Source organism: Rhipicephalus microplus, unplaced genomic scaffold, assembly GCF_043290135.1.
Source record: "Rhipicephalus microplus isolate Deutch F79 unplaced genomic scaffold, USDA_Rmic scaffold_201, whole genome shotgun sequence".
NCBI classification, from domain to species: domain Eukaryota; kingdom Metazoa; phylum Arthropoda; class Arachnida; order Ixodida; family Ixodidae; genus Rhipicephalus; species Rhipicephalus microplus.
This window is the reverse complement of record NW_027464772.1, coordinates 247,501-257,500: the sequence shown is the minus strand read 5'-3', so window position 1 is coordinate 257,500 and position 10,000 is coordinate 247,501. Positions and strand designations below refer to the sequence as shown.

General features: G+C 60.1%; 1 non-coding gene across 1 annotated transcript; it reads left to right on the top strand.

The window, feature by feature from the left end:
- The first annotated feature begins 6,970 nt into the window (after window positions 1-6,970).
- Window positions 6,971-8,785, top strand: LOC142792032 (small subunit ribosomal RNA). Its single transcript, XR_012890596.1, has one exon. It is a non-coding gene; the product is annotated as a small subunit ribosomal RNA (ribosomal RNA).
- Window positions 8,786-10,000: the final 1,215 nt, after the last annotated feature.

Below are 10,000 nucleotides of genomic sequence, written 5' to 3'. Positions count from 1 at the left end.
CTGACGCGGTTTTTGCCGCCCCGGCTGACGCAGTTCGGACTTAGCACTTTTCGGCTGTGCCTGGCTGGCGGCCCACTCACTCGATCGCCATGTCTGTTTGCCACAGTTTTCCCGGTGGTGCCGCACCCGGGCTCGCCCCGGCTGACGCAGTTTTCGCGCCGCCCCGGCTGACGCGGTTTCGTGCCGCCCCGGCAGACGCGGTTTTCGCGCCGCCCCGGCTGACGCGGTTTCGTGCCGCCCCGGCAGACGCGGTTTTTTGCCGCCCCAGCTGACGCAGTTCGGACTTAGCACTTTTTGGCTGAGCCTTGCTGGCGGCCCACTCACTCGATCGCCATGTCTGTTTGCCACAGTTTTCCCGGTGGTGCCGCACCCGGGCTCGCCCCGGCAGACGCGTTTTTTTTTTTCTTTCGCCCCGGCTGACGCAGTTTTCGCGCCGCCCCGGCAGACGCGGTTTTCGCGCCGCCCCGGCAGACGCGGTTTTTTGCGCCGCCCCGGCTGACGCGGTTTTTTGCCGCCCCGGCTGACGCAGTTCGGACTTGGCACTTTTTGGCTGAGCCTGGCTGGCGGCCCACTCACTCGATCGCCATGTCTGTTTGCCACAGTTTTCCCGGTGGTGCCGCACCCGGGCTCGCCCCGGCTGACGCAGTTTTCGCGCCGCCCCGGCTGACGCGGTTTCGTGCCGCCCCGGCAGACGCGGTTTTTTGCGCCGCCCCGGCTGACGCGGTTTTTTGCCGCCCCGGCTGACACGGTTCGGACTTTGCACTTTTCGGCTGTGCCTGGCTGGCGGCCCACTCACTCGATCGCCATGTCTGTTTGCCACAGTTTTCCCGGTGGTGCCGCACCCGGGCTCGCCCCGGCAGACGCGTTTTTTTTTTTTTTTCTTTCGCCCCGGCTGACGCAGTTTTCGCGCCGCCCCGGCTGACGCGGTTTCGTGCCGCCCCGGCAGACGCGGTTTTTTGCGCCGCCCCGGCTGACGTGGTTTTTGCCGCCCCGGCTGACGCAGTTCGGACTTTGCACTTTTTGGCTGAGCCTGGCTGGCGGCCCACTCACTCGATCGCCATGTCTGTTTGCCACAGTTTTCCCGGTGGTGCCGCACCCGGGCTCGCCCCGGCAGACGCGTTTTTTTTTTTTCCTTCGCCCCGGCAGACGTGGTTCCCCCCCCCCCCCTCCGTCTTTCTTTTTGTTTTTTTTTTTCGCCGCGGCTGAAGTGGATTTTTCGGTGCCTCGACGCCCCGGTAGTCGCGGTTTTTCCGTTTCCGCACGGCCCCGGCTGACGCTGCTCGGTCACAGTCGCCTTTTGTGGTGATTGCAGACTTCTTGAGCGCGGGTGTTTTTTTTTTTTGTTGTTGTTGTTGTTTTATTACGCATTCGCTCCAGCAGACGCTGTTTAGACTTTTTGTTTCCTCTTTTATCCTGCGACGAGGTGACGAGGTTTATTCGGTGCCCCGCCGCCCCGGCTGAAGTGATTTTTCCTGTCCCGTGCCGCCCCGGCTGACGCGGTTGGGACTTCGCGTTTGTTCGGCCGCCACGGGTTTTGGCGCACTCGCTCGGTTGCTTGTTGTTGCCACTTGTTGCGAACCCAGGTTTCTTGAGCGAGCGCGGGCGTTTTTTCTTCCTTTCTTTCTTTGTTCTATGTGTTAGCGAATCGGCCTTTAATATCACACGAGGACTCACAACCAACAATTTTCAGTTTGAAGTGTAAAAAATCTGCAGGTGTTGACGTAACTGACTTGCCCCGTACCCTTGAGTACATCCATGAAGTTCTCGTAGTACTACTAAATCGCATTATTCCAAGTGGAGAAATTCCCATAAACTTGCAAACCTCTACACGAAAATCGGTGCGCGTGATAAAGTTGAAAATTATCGTCCGATATCAAATGTGCCTTCTATAACACAAATTCTAGGAAAAAAAAAAAAAAAACACTTGTTCGCCGTTTTCTGCGCCGTGACTGGCAGCACTCCGGCGAAGCGAAACGGGGTCGATTCGAGCACGATATCGGCGTCTTTCGACGTGCTCGCCGGCGACCGTCGCACGAGTACGTCGCACGAGCGCGTCTGCCGGGGCGCCGTTTGCGAAGCCGACGCAAAAGTGGGAACCGCCGCTCGGATGATCGCCGCTTTCGGCAGAGTGAGTGTTGGCACTCCGGGGAAGCGAAACAGCGTGAATGCGCCCACGAAATCGGCGTATTTTGAAGTGCCCGCCGGCGACCGTCGCACGAGTACGGTAAACCGCGTCAGCCGGGGCGTAGTTCGGGACGCCGACGAAAAAGTGGGAAGCGCAACTCGGATCTTCGCCGTTTTTGCAGGAGTGAGTGGCGGCCCTCCTGCGAGACCAAGAAGCATCGATTCGTGCACGAATTCGGCGCCTTTCGACGTGATCGCCGGCGACCGTCGCTCGAGTAGGGCAAACCGCGTCTGCCGGGGCGGGCTTCGGGACGCCGATGCGAAAGTGGGAAACGCTGCTCGGATGTTCGCCGTTTTTGGCCGAGTGAGTGCTGGCACACGGGCGAAGCCAAACGGGGCCGATTACGGCACGATATCGGCGTCTTTCGACGTGCCCGCCGGCGACCGTCGCACGAGTACGGTAAACCGCGTCAGCCCGGGCGGAGTTCGGGACGCCGATGCGAAAGTGGAGAACGCCGCTCGGATCTTCGCCGTTTTTGGAGGAGTGAGTGGCGGCACTCCGGAGAAGCCAGGGAGCGCCAATTAGCGCACGATATCGGCGTCTTTCGACGCGCTCGCCGGCGACCGTCGCACGAGTAGGGCAAACCGCGTCTGCCGGGGCGGGGTTTACGACGCCGACGCAAAAGTGGGAACCGCCGCTCGGATGTTGGCCGTTTTTGGCAGAGTGAGTGCTGGCACTCCGGCGACGCGAAAGAGCGCGAATGCGCCCACGAAAGTGGCGTATTTGGACGTGCGTGACGGCGACCGCTGCAGGAGTACGAAAAACCACGTCAGCCGGGGCGAGCGACACACGGCGGTCTGGGTGCTTATCGCTGCTATTATAGGGGCACCCCGGCAGACGCAGAAAAAAAAAAAAAATTTTCGACCTTCTTTTTTGCTGGTCGAGCTCGGGTAACCCAGGTCGCAATGGGAGCCGCGCACGAAAGCGGCGTCGCGAGACGCGTTCGCGGTCGCTAGTCGCACGAGCTCGGCAACCGCGTCAGCCGGCGCGGAGTTCGGGATGCCGACGGCTAAGTGGGTACCGCTGCTCGGATGTTCGCCGTTTTTGGCCGAGTGAGTGCTGGCACTCCGGTGAAGCCAAGGAGCGCCAATTCGTGCACGATATCGGCGTCTTTCGACGTGCCCGCCGGCCACCGCCGCACGAGTACGGCAAACCGCGTCTGCCGGGGCGGGGTTCGCGACGCGTACGCAATAGTGGGAACCGTCGCTCGGATGTTCGTCGTCTTTGGCCGAGCGAGTGCTGGCACTCCGGCGAAGCGAAACGGGGCCGATTCGGGCACGATATCGGCGTATTTCGACGTGCTCGCCGGCGACCGTCGCACGAGTACGGCAAAGCGCGTCTGCCGGGGCGAGGTTTGCGACGCCGACGAAAAAGTGGGAAGCGCCGCTCGGATCTTCGCCGTTTTTGCAGGAGTGAGTGGCGGCCCTCCTGCGAGACCAAGAAGCATCGACTCGCGCACGATATCGGTGTCTTTCGACGTGCCCGCCGGCCACCGCCGCACGAGTACGGCAAACCGCGTATGCCGGGGCGGGGTTGGCGACGCCGACGCAAAAGTGGGAACCGCCACTAGGATGTTCGCCGTTTTTGGCAGAGTGAGTGCTGGCACTCCGGCGAAGCGAAAGAGCGCGAATGCGCCCACGAAAGTGGCGTGTTTGGACGTGCTTGACGACGACCACCGCAGGAAAACGAAAAACCACGTCAGCCGGGGCGAGCGACCCATGGCGGTCTGGGTGCTTATCGCTGCTATTATAGGGGCACCCCGGCAGACGCAAAAAAAAAAAAAAAATTTTTTTCGACATTCTTTTTTGCTCGTCGACCTCGGGTGACCCAGGTCGCAGTGGGAGCCGCGCACGAAAGCGGCGTCGCGAGACGGCTTCGCGGTCGCTAGTCGCACGAGCTCGGCAACCGCGTCTGCCGGGGCGGAGTTCGGGACGCCGACGGCTAAGTGGGAACCGCCGCTCGGATGTTCGCCGTTTGTGGCCGAGTGAGTGCTGGCACTCCGGCGAAGCCAAACGGGGCCGATTCCGGCACGATATCGGCGTCTTTCTACGTGCTCGCCGGCGACCGTCGCACGAGTACGGCAAAGTGCGTCTGCCGGGGCGGGGTTTGCGACGCGTACGCAATAGTGAGAACCGTCGCTCGGATGTTCGTCGTCTTTCGCCGAGCCAGTGCTGGCAATCCGGCGAAGCCGAACGGAGCCGATTCGGGCACGATATCGGCGTCTTTCCACGTGCTCGCCGGCGACCGTCGCACGAGTACGGTAAACCGCGTCAGCCGGGGCGGAGTTCGGGACGCCGATGCGAAAGTGGGAAGCGCCGCTCGGATCTTCGCCGTTTTTGGAGGAGTCAGTGGCGGCACTCCGGTGAAGCCAAGGTGCGCCAATTCGCGCACGATATCGGCGTCTTTCGACGTGCCCGCCGGCCACCGTCGCACGAGTACGGCAAACCTCGTCTGCCGGGGCGGGGTTTGCGACGCCGACGCAAAAGTGGGAACCGCCGCTCGGATGTTCGCCGTTTTTGGCAGAGTGAGTGCTGGCACTCCGGCGAAGCGAAAGAGCGCGAATGCGCCCACGAAAGTGGCGTGTTTGGACGTGCTTGACGACGACCACCGCAGGAAAACGAAAAACCACGTCAGCCGGGGCGAGCGACCCATGGCGGTCTGGGTGCTTATCGCTGCTATTATAGGGGCACCCCGGCAGACGCAAAAAAAAAAAAAAATTTTTTTCGACATTCTTTTTTGCTCGTCGACCTCGGGTGACCCAGGTCGCAGTGGGAGCCGCGCACGAAAGCGGCGTCGCGAGACGGCTTCGCGGTCGCTAGTCGCACGAGCTCGGCAACCGCGTCTGCCGGGGCGGAGTTCGGGACGCCGACGGCTAAGTGGGAACCGCCGCTCAGATGTTCGCCGTTTGTGGCCGAGTGAGTGCTGGCACTCCGGCGAAGCCAAACGGGGCCGATTCCGGCACGATATCGGCGTCTTTCTACGTGCTCGCCGGCGACCGTCGCACGAGTACGGCAAAGTGCGTCTGCCGGGGCGGGGTTTGCGACGCGTACGCAATAGTGAGAACCGTCGCTCGGATGTTCGTCGTCTTTCGCCGAGCCAGTGCTGGCACTCCGGCGAAGCCGAACGGAGCCGATTCGGGCACGATATCGGCGTCTTTCCACGTGCTCGCCGGCGACCGTCGCACGAGTACGGTAAACCGCGTCAGCCGGGGCGGAGTTCGGGACGCCGATGCGAAAGTGGGAAGCGCCGCTCGGATCTTCGCCGTTTTTGGAGGAGTCAGTGGCGGCACTCCGGTGAAGCCAAGGTGCGCCAATTCGCGCACGATATCGGCGTCTTTCGACGTGCCCGCCGGCCACCGTCGCACGAGTACGGCAAACCTCGTCTGCCGGGGCGGGGTTTGCGACGCCGACGCAAAAGTGGGAACCGCCGCTCGGATGTTCGCCGTTTTTGGCAGAGTGAGTGCTGGCACTCCGGCGAAGCGAAAGAGCGTGAATGCGCCCACGAAAGTAGCGTATTTGGACGTGCTTGACGGCGACCGCCGCAGGAGTACGAAAAACCACGTCAGCCGGGGCGAGCGACCCACGGCGGTCTGGGTGCTTATCGCTGCTATTATAGGGGCACCCCGGCAGACGCAGAAAGAAAAAAAAAAATGGGGACATGGCGTGCGTCACCGTGCGGCTTCGCAGCGTTGCCGAAGTCGCCGAGCCCTTCGACTGAGCCGAACGGCGGACAGGGAACGTTGGTCGGCCGTTCTAACCTGTCGGTGCCACGCCGAGACGTCGTTAAGGAAAACCGCGTCGTGGGCCTCTACGACGCCGTCGAGTCGTTGTACGTTTGGTGTCCAGCGTGTCGGCGGCGAGTAGCGGACACGTCGTTCACGACTTCGGTCTTTCGCAGTCGACGCGAACTTGCGGAGAGTCGTGGTGCCTCACGTTTTCGGCAGAAACCGCGGCGGAATTTTCCCGTGCGTGCGCGCACGACCTCGGTGCTGTGCCGTCAGCGTAGTGTTGCACAAACTCGTGGCCTACCCAAGGTGCGGTACGTTTGCGGCCGTATCCTCGGTGGGAATTTCGTGAGTAGGGTCGCAAATTCTACGACCTCGGCGGGTTTGAGAGCGACGTAGACTTGTGGCACGCTCAACATGCCACACGTTTCGGGGCACACCCGCGGTGAAATTTTCTCGAGTACGCTCGTATTAGGGCCCAAGGAGGTCTGGGTACTTATCGCTGCTATTATGTGGGGGTTCTCGTGAGCGGCGTACGCGAAAGCGACCGGGTGTCTGATATGCGGCGGGCTTCGGCCTCGTCAAGCGTGTCCTCGGGTCTGCTCCAGGGGAATCCACGGCAGTCGTCTGCAGCCTCATCCGCTTGATGCGTTAGGGGCTGGTTGTCGGACGGTGCCGTTTTACCACGATATCGAGGTGTGTTCCGTGTCGTCCTCGGGCGATTCAGATGCGAAAGCGCCGAAGACGCGGGCGTGACCCGTCGTCTGGCGGCTTTGCAGTCTCGGCTCCGTTGCTAGTTCCGGCCGGTCCACCGACAGTGCAGCGGGCTTGGGCAACCCGCACGGCGCGACCGAGTCGATGCAACGAAAAAGAGCGAGCATGAACGTGCTTCTTGCCGCACGGCTCCCACTCGTCTTTCGGGAAGGTTGTGCCGTAGCGAGCTCGAACGCCGTCATCTCGGAGTGCAAAATAAGCGTGTTGGGGCGCCTGAAGGTGGCCTCCGCCGCACACAGACTGCGTCCGGCCCGCCGAGGGCGAGGACGGACGCGCAGTCGAACGATTACCTGGTTGATCCTGCCAGTAATCATATGCTTGTCTCAAAGATTAAGCCATGCATGTCTAAGTACATGCCGAAATAAGGCGAAACCGCGAATGGCTCATTAAATCAGTTATGGTTCCTTAGATCGTTTCTTCCTACTTGGATAACTGTGGCAATTCTAGAGCTAATACATGCAGTGAGCCTGGAGCCCTTTGGGTAACGGGTGCTTTTATTAGACCAAGATCGATCGGGTTTCGGCCCGTATTGTGTGGTGACTCTGGATAACTTTGTGCTGATCGCATGGCCACGAGCCGGCGACGTTTCTTTCAAGTGTCTGCCTTATCAACTTTCGATGGTAGGTTACTTGCTTACCATGGTTGTTACGGGTAACGGAGAATCAGGGTTCGATTCCGGAGAGGGAGCCTGAGAAACGGCTACCACATCCAAGGAAGGCAGCAGGCGCGCAAATTACCCACTCCCGGCACGGGGAGGTAGTGACGAAAAATAACAATACGGGACTCTTTTGAGGCCCCGTAATTGAAATGAGTACACTCTAAATCCTTTAACGAGGATCAATTGGAGGGCAAGTCTGGTGCCAGCAGCCGCGGTAATTCCAGCTCCAATAGCGTATACTAAAGCTGCTGCGGTTAAAAAGCTCGTAGTTGGATCTCAGTTCCAGACGAGTAGTGCATCTACCCGATGCGACGGCTCGGACTGAACATCATGCCGGTTCTTTCTTGGTGCACTTCATTGTGTGCCTCGAGATGGCCGGTGCTTTTACTTTGAAAAAATTAGAGTGCTCAACGCAGGCGAGTCGCCTGAATAAACTTGCATGGAATAATAGAACAAGACCTCGTTTCTGTTCTGTTGGTTTTTGGAATACGAGGTAATGATTAAGAGGGACGGACGGGGGCATTCGTATTGCGGCGCTAGAGGTGAAATTCTTGGACCGTCGCAAGACGAACTACTGCGAAAGCATTTGCCAAGAATGTTTTCATTGATCAAGAACGAAAGTCAGAGGTTCGAAGGCGATCAGATACCGCCCTAGTTCTGACCATAAACGATGCCAACCAGCGATCCGCCTGAGTTACTCAAATGACTCGGCGGGCAGCTTCCGGGAAACCAAAGTATTTGGGTTCCGGGGGAAGTATGGTTGCAAAGCTGAAACTTAAAGGAATTGACGGAAGGGCACCACCAGGAGTGGAGCCTGCGGCTTAATTTGACTCAACACGGGAAAACTTACCCGGCCCGGACACTGGGAGGATTGACAGATTGAGAGCTCTTTCTTGATTCGGTGGATGGTGGTGCATGGCCGTTCTTAGTTGGTGGAGCGATTTGTCTGGTTAATTCCGATAACGAACGAGACTCTAGCCTATTAAATAGGTGCGGGGTTCCCAGCACCTTACAACCTTCTTAGAGGGACAAGCGGCTCCTAGCCGCACGAAACAGAGCAATAACAGGTCTGTGATGCCCTTAGATGTCCGGGGCCGCACGCGCGCTACACTGAAGGAAGCAGCGTGTCTTTATCCCTGTCTGAAAAGACTGGGTAACCCGTGGAACTTCTTTCGTGATTGGGATAGGGGCTTGCAATTGTTCCCCTTGAACGAGGAATTCCCAGTAAGCGCGAGTCATAAGCTCGCGTTGATTACGTCCCTGCCCTTTGTACACACCGCCCGTCGCTACTACCGATTGAATGATTTAGTGAGGTCTTCGGACCGATGTCCGGCGCGGCCTTTCGGTTGCGCCGGTCTGTTGGAAAGATGACCAAACTTGATCATTTAGAGGAAGTAAAAGTCGTAACAAGGTTTCCGTAGGTGAACCTGCGGAAGGATCATTAACGGATTGTGAAGGGTGAGCGCCTCAGCTGCGTCTGCGCCCGACACTTTCTGCCGCTGACCCCGTTTGGACGCGGGGTCGGCTTTTCCCCACGGGGCTGCCTGAATGTGGAGCGGCACCCCGTGACAAATTGTTGCGCCCAGCGGACGCCAACACCGCGACCTTGGACGGTCGGCCAGGTGGCGGACGCGGGTACAAACGGCGCAACGCACTCATAGGTCGGCTTTCGACCCGCCACTGCACCGTGGCTCGAAGCGCTCGAAATGCGCGACCCGACCGCTGCGGGACCGCCTAGTACTGTAAACAGGAGCGGCGGAGCGCGAACGGCGAGTCGTGGTTACGTCGGTAGAAGGCGAGGCTGCGCGTTCCCGAAACGCCAGCCGAGTGCCCTCCCGACCGTTCGAGCGTGCAAGAACGAGACCCGACAATCGCGCGGCGACTGCCAAGTACGAGAGGAACGGCACAAGCGTCGGCGGTCGGTCAAGGAACTGGCGATGTGACGGGTCCGCTGTGCACCAGTGCATACCGTCCCGCCGTCCGCGGCAAGCGCCTCCGCGTCCTCGGGTGACGGAGGCTGCCGGTCGGTTCTTGCAGGCGAGGGATCTCGCTGGCACCGGTTCGCGTTGACGCGCGGCCGGTCATGGCACGGCGATGCGACGGCCGAGGTGCGCAGTACTCGATGGAGGAACCGCACGCTCCGATGACCGTCCCGCCCTCCGCGGCGTATGCGTACCGACCGTAATGGTTGCAGCAGCGCCGGCCGGCTTTTGAATTCGCCACACGAAACACGGTGCGAGATCGCGGTTAGGGGAGCGTCGACGTTGCCAGGCGTTTTGCTTGCTGCCGAGGGAAAGGCGGCACGGCCACGTCGCGCTCGTCGCGATTAGCGGGTCTGCGCGCTTTGGGAAGGTGCCGCAACGACTTGCCGAAAGAGGAAGCACGGAAGAACGAGGGACTTGGACGTCCCGACAATTGAACGCACTTGCGGCCAGGCCCTTGCTGGCTTCGTTCTTCCGCCTCGAGTAGGCTCGTACGCGGCTCCGGCGCCGAAAGTGGTCCTTGGCACCGACTTCGGTGGACGTGGGAAGTGCCGCGCAAGTACGGCGCGCCTGGCTCCACCTGTTGGCTAAAGTAGGCAGCCGGATCGGCATTTTGGTGTGCGGTGGCAAACCGTGGATGCGAAAAAAGCTTGTGCGATTTCGTGGAACAAAAAGCG